Source organism: Mesocricetus auratus, unplaced genomic scaffold (assembly GCF_017639785.1).
Source record: "Mesocricetus auratus isolate SY011 unplaced genomic scaffold, BCM_Maur_2.0 Super-Scaffold_4256, whole genome shotgun sequence".
NCBI lineage: Eukaryota > Metazoa > Chordata > Mammalia > Rodentia > Cricetidae > Mesocricetus > Mesocricetus auratus.
In genome coordinates, this window is record NW_024429182.1 from 1,470,492 (window position 1) to 1,479,241 (window position 8,750).

Consider the following 8,750-nt stretch of genomic DNA (forward strand, 5'->3'; position numbering starts at 1 on the left):
GGGCCCAGTGTCAATAGTGAGTAGAAACCAGGGGCCTCAAACCAATGACTATTTTTTTTTTTGCAATGAACACTTGCAATAAAGACATATGGACAAAGGGGTTTACTGCATGACTCACACTCACTGTGTCACACTGAAGATTCCATGACAAGTTTTTTGTTTTGTTTCTTTTTTTGTTTTTTTGACACAGGGTTTCTCTGTGTAGCTTTGGAGCCTATTCTGGCACTCGCTCTGTAGACCAGGCTGGCCTCAATATCACAGAGATCCGCCTGCCTCTGCCTCCAGAGTGCTAGGACTAAAGGTGTGCGCCACCACCACCCGGCCCATGGCAAGATTTTTAATCCCCCCTTTTCATTTTTTCCCCTTAAATTTTGTTTTATTTGGGGCAGGGTACATGGGCAGAGGGCAGATGCAGAGGGGTGCGGGATTGAATGGTATCAAGATACACGATGTAAAAGACACACAGAATAAATAAAAAGAGAGCAAAAAAAAGTGTTTTCAGTTGAAAAAGAACCCTTTGAGTTTTATATTTGCAAATGGCCTTGAAGGACATCTAGGGAGAGGGCTTTTGTTTCCAGGAAAGTATACAGGAATGGGGTGCATGCGTGCTGGTGGCAGAGCCATGGTAAGTGTCTCCAAGTTCCTGACTCTCCCCTGGTCTTCCCACGGCGTTCTGTGATATCTCTGAGACACACAAGGAGGGACCTTACCACGGTGCCACCTCCTGAATATTGTCACCTGACTCAGAAGTCAACATGCCTCAGACTGCATCTGTCTTCGCCCCTTCCTCTGTTAGAGCATGCAGGGTTGAAACCGGGTACCACGGAGCAGCGTTCCGCGTGTCCCTCCCCAGACTCCCAATGCCTGCTGCTTTGGTTGAAAAGCTTGTGTCCCTCCCCGATCATATGTGGAAATATCCATTCTCAGAAAGGTGGGGTTTGAAAGTGGGACCTTTGAGTAGAAGGTGCATCACGAAATGAAGTCCCCGCAAATAGGAGCCAGTACATATATTAGGCCCATCCCCTGGGTTCCCCTGCCTCTTCCGCATGAAGACATAGGGAGTGGGGGGTCCATCGTGAACCAGAAAGAAGATTCTCTCTGGCCTAAATCTTTTGACACCTCAATCTTGGACATCACAGCTTCCAGAAATGTGAGAAATAGCTTTGCCACAGCAGCCCCAGTGAATGAGGGTAGCTGTACATGTGGACAGGCGTTAGGGCGCTGCTGGCCCTCGCCCTGCCTTTCTCCTGGGCTCGTTCGGTCCAGCTGCGTGGTTAACAAACAACCTTGCCGATGAATGGGTTGAGATTGTATCAGCCTGTTTAAGGCAAAGTTTGAATGGGTTTGGCTTAGTTTTCTAAGTCCCTCCGGCACTTAGAGTTTGCCCCCCTCTAATCTATGTGACTCAGTCATTCGTTGTTATTAAGATGGGAAGTCACTTTTCCACCCAGTAGGGAGGGAATCTGTGCTCAAAGAGACCACATTAAGGGAAGTGATCGTCCCCATGGGGCCAACAGCAGTGAGAGTAGACTGGAGGTGAGGGACACTCCCTGCCGAGGCTTCCCAGAGAGCAGATTCAGACTGGTATTAACACTGTGCACCTCTTCCTAGGGCACAGGACGTCACGGCTTCCCACCGGGTCCCTGCTACAATCCCTGGAGAAAGGAGCCAGAGCCGTGCTAAAGGGTAGGGCGAGTGTCTTATGGAACCTTGGGTGATGTTGTTTTCTTTCTTGAGATCGAGTTTCATGTATCACTCTGACGTGTGCTACACCTGTCTCTGCCTCACCAGTGCTGGGATGACAGATGTGCACAACCACCACATGGGTTTCTTCGGAGATGGGGATTGAAACCAGGACTTGCCCCATGCTAGGTGAGCACGCTACCAACTGAGCCATGTCCGCAGCTCACTCTGAAACAATGTGAGTAGTCGTGGTGTCCTTTGTTCTGACTCTGACCTTAGAAAGACCACAGGGATGCTCGGAGCCATTTAGAAACAAGGGCCAAAAAGTTCTCCTGCAGGCCATGCCCCAACCACAGAGGTCTCTGGCTCGGTATTTGAGTGATACAAATCACTTTCTGATTTTCTTTAAACCCTTAAATGGCCCCAAAGTCTGCAAACTTTCATTCCAGGAAGCAAGGCCGCAGACAAAAACCCAGTTGCCTTATGACAAGCATCTACAGGTAAATACCTCAGGATGGTTCGCCACCTGCGTTTGTTGTAGCTAAAACATAGATCTGCAAAATAAAAGTATCGCTCTTGGAGGGCAGTCGTCCAAAAATTTTTTAATTCCGGCCGGGCGTTGGTGGCACACGCCTTTAATCCCAGCACTCTGGAGGCAGAGGCAGGAGGATCTCTGTGAGTTCGAGACCAGCCTGGACTACCAAGCGAGTTCCAGGACAGCCTCCAAAAGCCACAGAGAAACCCTGTCTTGAAAAAACCAAAAAAAAATTTTTTTTAATTCCTCCCCACCGTAGGAGCCTTGATGCCCGATTTAAGAATGATTTCGCTGACCCATTGTTCGGAGGGAAAGGAAGACACAATAAACATGAATCAAATGTGAGCGACGGGCGTGTTTTTATATCTGTGCTTTGGTTCGTTATGATGTGGGCACAAGCTAAGGGACAGAGCATGTAGCAGGTTTCCCCGCAGGAGTTACAGGGAGCGGGGTCAGGGAAGGAAGCAAGATTTTTTCAAAGCCTGTGCTCAGACACAGCCCGTGCATAATAAAATCCTACTTGGTGACACCGAGTGTGGGCAAACACAGATGCCAAAACAAGGGTCACAGAGCCATCTAGTTCAAAGCAAGGTAGGTGGGGGATGCGCATGAAGTGGGATTGTACTTCTGTGAAACCAAATGAGACTCCTAAGGACGTGCCATGGGTCGAAGCTGTATGTATGGGAAGCTGCATCAGCCCTGGAGACCCAGGTGGGGCAAGGTTGTTAGAAGCCCTCATATTTTTTTGTTGTTATGCATTGCTTTAATGCTTTCAAACCGTTTTATGTCTTCCATTTGCTTGGAAGTATCAAGTTGACAATGATTCTAGGCTGTACTGTTCCTATTCTCCAGCGATTTTCAGGGAAGCATCGAGTCTCTGTTCTCAAACAGGTGGCCTTGTGGGCCTCTGTCCTTGAATTTAGAAACAGCCTGAGCTGGGTGGGTTTTTTTTTTTCATCCTTCCTCTGAGCAGCTGGGCCCTGCTTCCAGTGACCTGGTGAAGGGCTGCAGGTGTCTCCTGTCAGGGGTGAGGTGAGGCCCGGATGTGGTGCTGGCGGAAATGCATTCCTCTTCAGACCTAGAGAAAACAATATGCCCTTTGGGGTCTTTGGGAGTCTAAGAAGGGTAGCGCGGCCTGAGCTATACTTCAGCCACCTGGAATCAAACTGTGGGTCCTCCTGGGTCTTGTTGCTATCAAAGTCCTAGATGGAGGTGCCATTTTCTGAGGAGGCAGGACCATGATGCAGAGTTTGGTCCCAGGCATTCAGCCTGGGTTGTTTCACAGTGGCATGTGCAGAGCAGGCACGAAAATGGGCAAAATGAAGAGTTGTCTTGGCTTCAGGTCCCGGGATGTTCTCGCATGGATGGGAAAGTTGGCGTACGATTCTCCAGACATGAGGAAGGTTGACGTTAGGCCCTCACAGCTGCTGCCCCAGAGAGAAAGGTGCAGGCTCTCACAGGACAAAGTATGAAGCTGCCACGGGATCTCACAGAAAATGGCAGCCACGCTAAGCTCGGTTTGGAAGTTAAGATCACTGTGCAGGCCCAAGGAATGAACAGACAGCCCTCCACTTCTGTTTTCCTAGTTGCCTACAGTAAGCATAGGGCCAGAAAAAGCTTAATTGGAAAATACTAATTTATCATTATATTCATATCACTGCATTTTTACCACGAGAGATGGGATTACGTAGGAACGTAAAGGTCTTAGGAGTCAGAAGGGAACAGACCAAGGCTCCATCTTATAGGAAGTTGGTGGCTGTGGTTAGGATACAGCACACACACAAAATCATCCTCCCTCCCTCCCTGCCTCCCTCCCTCCCTCCCTTCCTCCCTCCCTCCTTTCCTGCCTCTTTTCCTCCCTCCATCCCTTCCTTCTTTCCTTCTTGGCTTCCTAGAGACAAGGCCTCCCAGTCATAGCTCAGTCTAGCCTGAAGATTCTGTGCAGACCAGGTGGGCCTCAGACTCATGATCAACTTCTTCACCTCCATCACAGACGTGCCCCACCACAGCGGGTTTTTAAGGATTTACAGAAAGGACAGAGGTTCCCCTCAGTCACCTCTTTGCTGCTATAAACGCCAAGGTGTCCTCCAGACAGCCCTCCTCAGACCTAACTGTAGTCTCTCCTGCTTCATTTAAAACAAAAACAAAAAACAAGGCCTCCCTCCATTGTCACTTGGGGAAACAAGCTTAGTGAGGCCCTCGCTTGTGAGAACCTCTACAGCCTTGTTAGCGGTTAGTCATTAAACCTATCTTCATTTCTCCATCTCCTACACCCCAGCCTCCTCCACACACTAAGTACAAAACCCCATCCAGCTTGGGAACATTGCCACATGCCTGTCACCCCCTGCTCCGGCCTCCTCCCGTGATGCCTGCTTTTGTCTCCAAACGTGGTGTTCAAATGAGGCCTTGGCTTCGGACTCTGTCTGATTACGCTCTCCCGTAGAGGTGGCACAGAAGAAAGCAGTGCTTTTTCTGTTGGTCGGAAGTTTGCTGGCCTCTCCGGGGAGCCTGCCTGTGTGGGGACTGCCTCAGTTTGTCCCTTTCACACAGCATCACAACACTGATTTTTTTTGGGATCTCTGCTTCCCCGAGCCCACGATGGCTGCATTCACCTGGCCGTTTCCCACAGGCATCAAGTTGCATGTCCAGAGAGGCCGACCACCCTGTTGACTCAGAAGGGCCACAGGGGAGTCAACTTCATGAGTGATGCCACCCTCCCGTGGGAGCTGACAAACTCTGGAACTGAAAACAGACTGAGGGTCTGGGGAGGCAGCTATGTTGGGCAGAGTGCTTTTCCAGCCTGAGAGAAGCCATGGGTTCAATTCTTAGCACAGCATGAACTGGACAAGATAGCACGCCTGCAATCTAAGCCTTCATGATATAGGGGGGCAGGAGTTCAAAGTCACCTTAGGCTACGGAGCAAGTTTGAGGCCAGCCTGGGTTACATGAGACAACCCCCCGCCCCCCCCCGTCTTCACACAAGAAAACAGATTGGCTTTCTGTGACAGAACAGGGTAGCTGGTTCCCACCAGAACTGCTGAACTCGGAGTGCAGGCGCAGGCGCACACTCTGCCCGCTGTTACATTAAAAAAAAAAAAAAAACAAAGCACATTTATGGAGTTAACAGACTGTGAGGGCTCCTTAATAAAATTAATTTGTAAAGGTTTTTAAACGTTAACAAATGATCGGTGAGAGCTTCATAATTGACTTAAGAACCTCATTAGGTGTGCTGTGTGGCTTTCTCATTAACTTCTGCTTGGACTTCCAGCTGGGCTAAAGGACACTGCAGTACACGTAGGAAGGGAGTTCTTGGGGACATCCAAATCCAAGTTCCCCCGGGAGCCCATGCCTTTACCACCTCCAGGTGGATGCAGAGCTAACCCTCAGCTTCCCACAATGTATTCTCTTATCCATCACTTTACCTGTCTGTTTGTACTTCATCTACTTTCGTTTTATAGCAGGCACTTGTCTGGATGATAAACATTTTCACTTCCTATTATGCCATCCCCCCCCCCCCCAAGAAGAGAGCACAAACAGAAACTCCAGGATCACCAACAATGCTGCCTACTGACTAGTAACTGTCGGTTCCTCCTTTCCTTGGGAAGAAACTTCTCTGAGACACCTGTATGCGTCTCAGAGCTGTGGGCAGCGGAGCCCTTAACACTTGGCTGTGGTGAATGCTGGACACTGAGGTTGTGTCTGAGGTCACCGCAAGCGGCACACAGCTCAGCCTATCTCAAAGGCATGCCAAATGCCTCTACCGGTTTTTGTTGTTGCTGTTTTGTTTTGTTTTGCTTAGTGCCATCTCCAAAGCCCCTGAGTCCACTAGCAAGAGCAGTGTGTACTTTGGAGTAATGGGAGGAGTCCCAGGCTTGGGGTGGGCTGAGCCTGTGGCTGATGCTCCAGTGTCCTGTCCTGAGTTCAAGCAGCAGAGTCCCCATTACCCCTGCAGCAAGCAACCTCGACAATACACTGCTGCACTGACCGCTTCCTCTGCTTTCGCTTCCCCCACTGTTGCTTAGGAAGTACTCCTGGAAGCCGGGCGGTAGTGGCGCACGCCTTTAATCCCAGCACTCGGGAGGCAGAGGCAGGCGGATCTCTGTGAGTTCGAGGCCAGGCTGGACTGACAGCCTCCAAAATAATACAGAGAAACCCTGTCTCGTAAAACAAAAACAAAACAAACAAACAAAAAAAGTACTCCTGGATCACGTATTAGAACTGTCATTGCTTTGAATCCCAGGTTCTCCCAGAATAGTACAATTTGTATCATGACAAAACAACCAAAATGTATCTGGTCAAAAATGTGTGTCTGTTTGGCCAAATGTGACATACAAAGGAACAGATGGGTTTGTGACACATTGTGGAGTGGGGGTAAGCGGGGTGAAGCCTTTTGCTCTGTCATCTTTAATGGACAGACCTTCCTCACGGTTCCCATGCTCCCAGGATCAAGTTTTTTCACAAAACGCTGTCTGTGTCTTTCTAGATTGCTGTGGCCCTAACCCCAGGATTTGCCACTTTGGTTCTAGTCAGACCCATTTGTGGACAGGGGCCTGGGTCACATGTCTATCCACAGCGCATTTGGGGTTAGAGGTAACTACCACCCAGCAGTGTGTCCTCCCAGAAGCACAGACCCTCCTGGTTCAGCAAGACAGTACAAATGCTCTTCCTAGAGAGTTATTATCTTGCCTTTGAAGAGAGGGGTACGAAGAGATTAGTAGGTTTCCCCTAATCACACAGAGTTCTGGAGAATCTTTCTTGGTGGCTGAGTCACTACGTTCCAAATAATACCAAGTGTGGGGCACCTGCTGCTGTTTCCAGAAACAACACCATTTGAGCTTTTGTTCTTGGGAGCTGAGGTTCCAAGAACCATGTGTGTAAGTGGGCTTGGGTCTTTATATCCATGCCACCTGCCTTGTAGACTCAATAAATGCCCAACGCCCTTCCCCATGAACGCAGCTCAGAGTCATTCTCCCCCCACCATAAACTTTTATTCTTTCTTTTTTCTCTCACTGAGCTAGAATTGAAACATTATTGTAGTAACTATAAGTTTCATGGAAAGATTGTAATTGCTTCTAGATCCACTCATGGTTTCAAGAGTGATTTAACCTTTAACTTTCTCAGTACAAAGGGAGGCTTGCTGCGCAGTGGATCTAACAAGACCATCATTTATCGCTGGTAGAGTTCATTAGTCATTCGTAACAGTTTAATTATTAGCATTTTAATGCATGAGCATTTAACCACCACACAGAACAACAAGCTTGGCGCACAGAACAAGGCTTCTTAAAGGGAGCAGAACCAGCCCACACAATTGCTTGTATTGTGGTGTGTTATTAAAATGAGATGATTAAGATGCAAGAAACAAGTGGGTCCCAGTATTTAGCCAACAAACCAGCGTTCTGCTTCCTGGTATATGGATTGGGGACTCGTTTTGGTTTTCATTTTCTTTTTGTTGTTGTTGATGTCGGGTTTTTTTGTTTTCAAAACTTGAAATTTTACTTTAAATTTGCTTTCTTTTTTTTCCTGCTGCAAAGTAAGGTCCACGGGCTGCCAGGAGCAGTGACCATGAGAAGCAGGCTTGGTAAGAAAGAGGGGAAACACAAAGCAGAAAACCCACAAGAGACCCTGAGAGACCCAGCTAGAAGAGTCTGCCAGGGTGCGGGGGAAGGATTTTTCTAGAATGCACCACCCAGATCATGTTGTAGGGTTAAAAAAGACATCCTATGGGTACACACTGGCTCCCAGAAAGATGTTTAAGCTGTTCCTCAAATGTATGTGTGTGTATGTGCGCGCATGTGTGCACACGTGATATGCACCTGTGAATGTGAGTGCATGCAAAACAGTTATATGAATAAAATGGAAATAGCGTGCCTCAAGGGAATAAGGTAGAGCATGATAGAGCAGGACCCTGAACCTGGAAATAGGTTGGGGACCATTGATCCTCCTGTCCCTTCCGCCTCCACACATACGGTGCTGGGAGTCAACAGGCACTCAAGGCTTTTTGCATGGGTACCGGGGATTTGATCCAGTGCAAAGCAAGCCCTCTTACCAATGTAGCCACCTCCCCAGACCCTGTTTAAGTCATTACTACGTGCAGTGGGGGGGGTTGGCAGCCCCTGTTTCTACCTCGTGACTATGTAGCACCTCAGCTAAATGGATCAGATAAGAACACAATTTGCCGATGCTTAAAAAGCACTCTTTATAGTAGCTGAAAGGGGGAAAAATAGAAGAGAACCAGGCATCCAGGGAAGGTGAAGAGACACAGCATACATGTACGACAAAATGTATTCAGTCTTAAGATGGGTTGGGAATTGCCAATGAATGCTGCAACATGGATGAACCCTAAGGGCATGCTAACTAGTTACAAAAAGGTACAAAAAAAGACAATTGTCCCGTGGTTCATGGATGAGGTGCCCAAAATAGCCAAGCTCATAGAGACAGAGGATATATTAGAAGTGTTTAGGCTCTGGGGGAGAGGAAACATGGGGTTATCTAATGCCTTATTACATGCCTAGAATTATAGGCATATAATTCA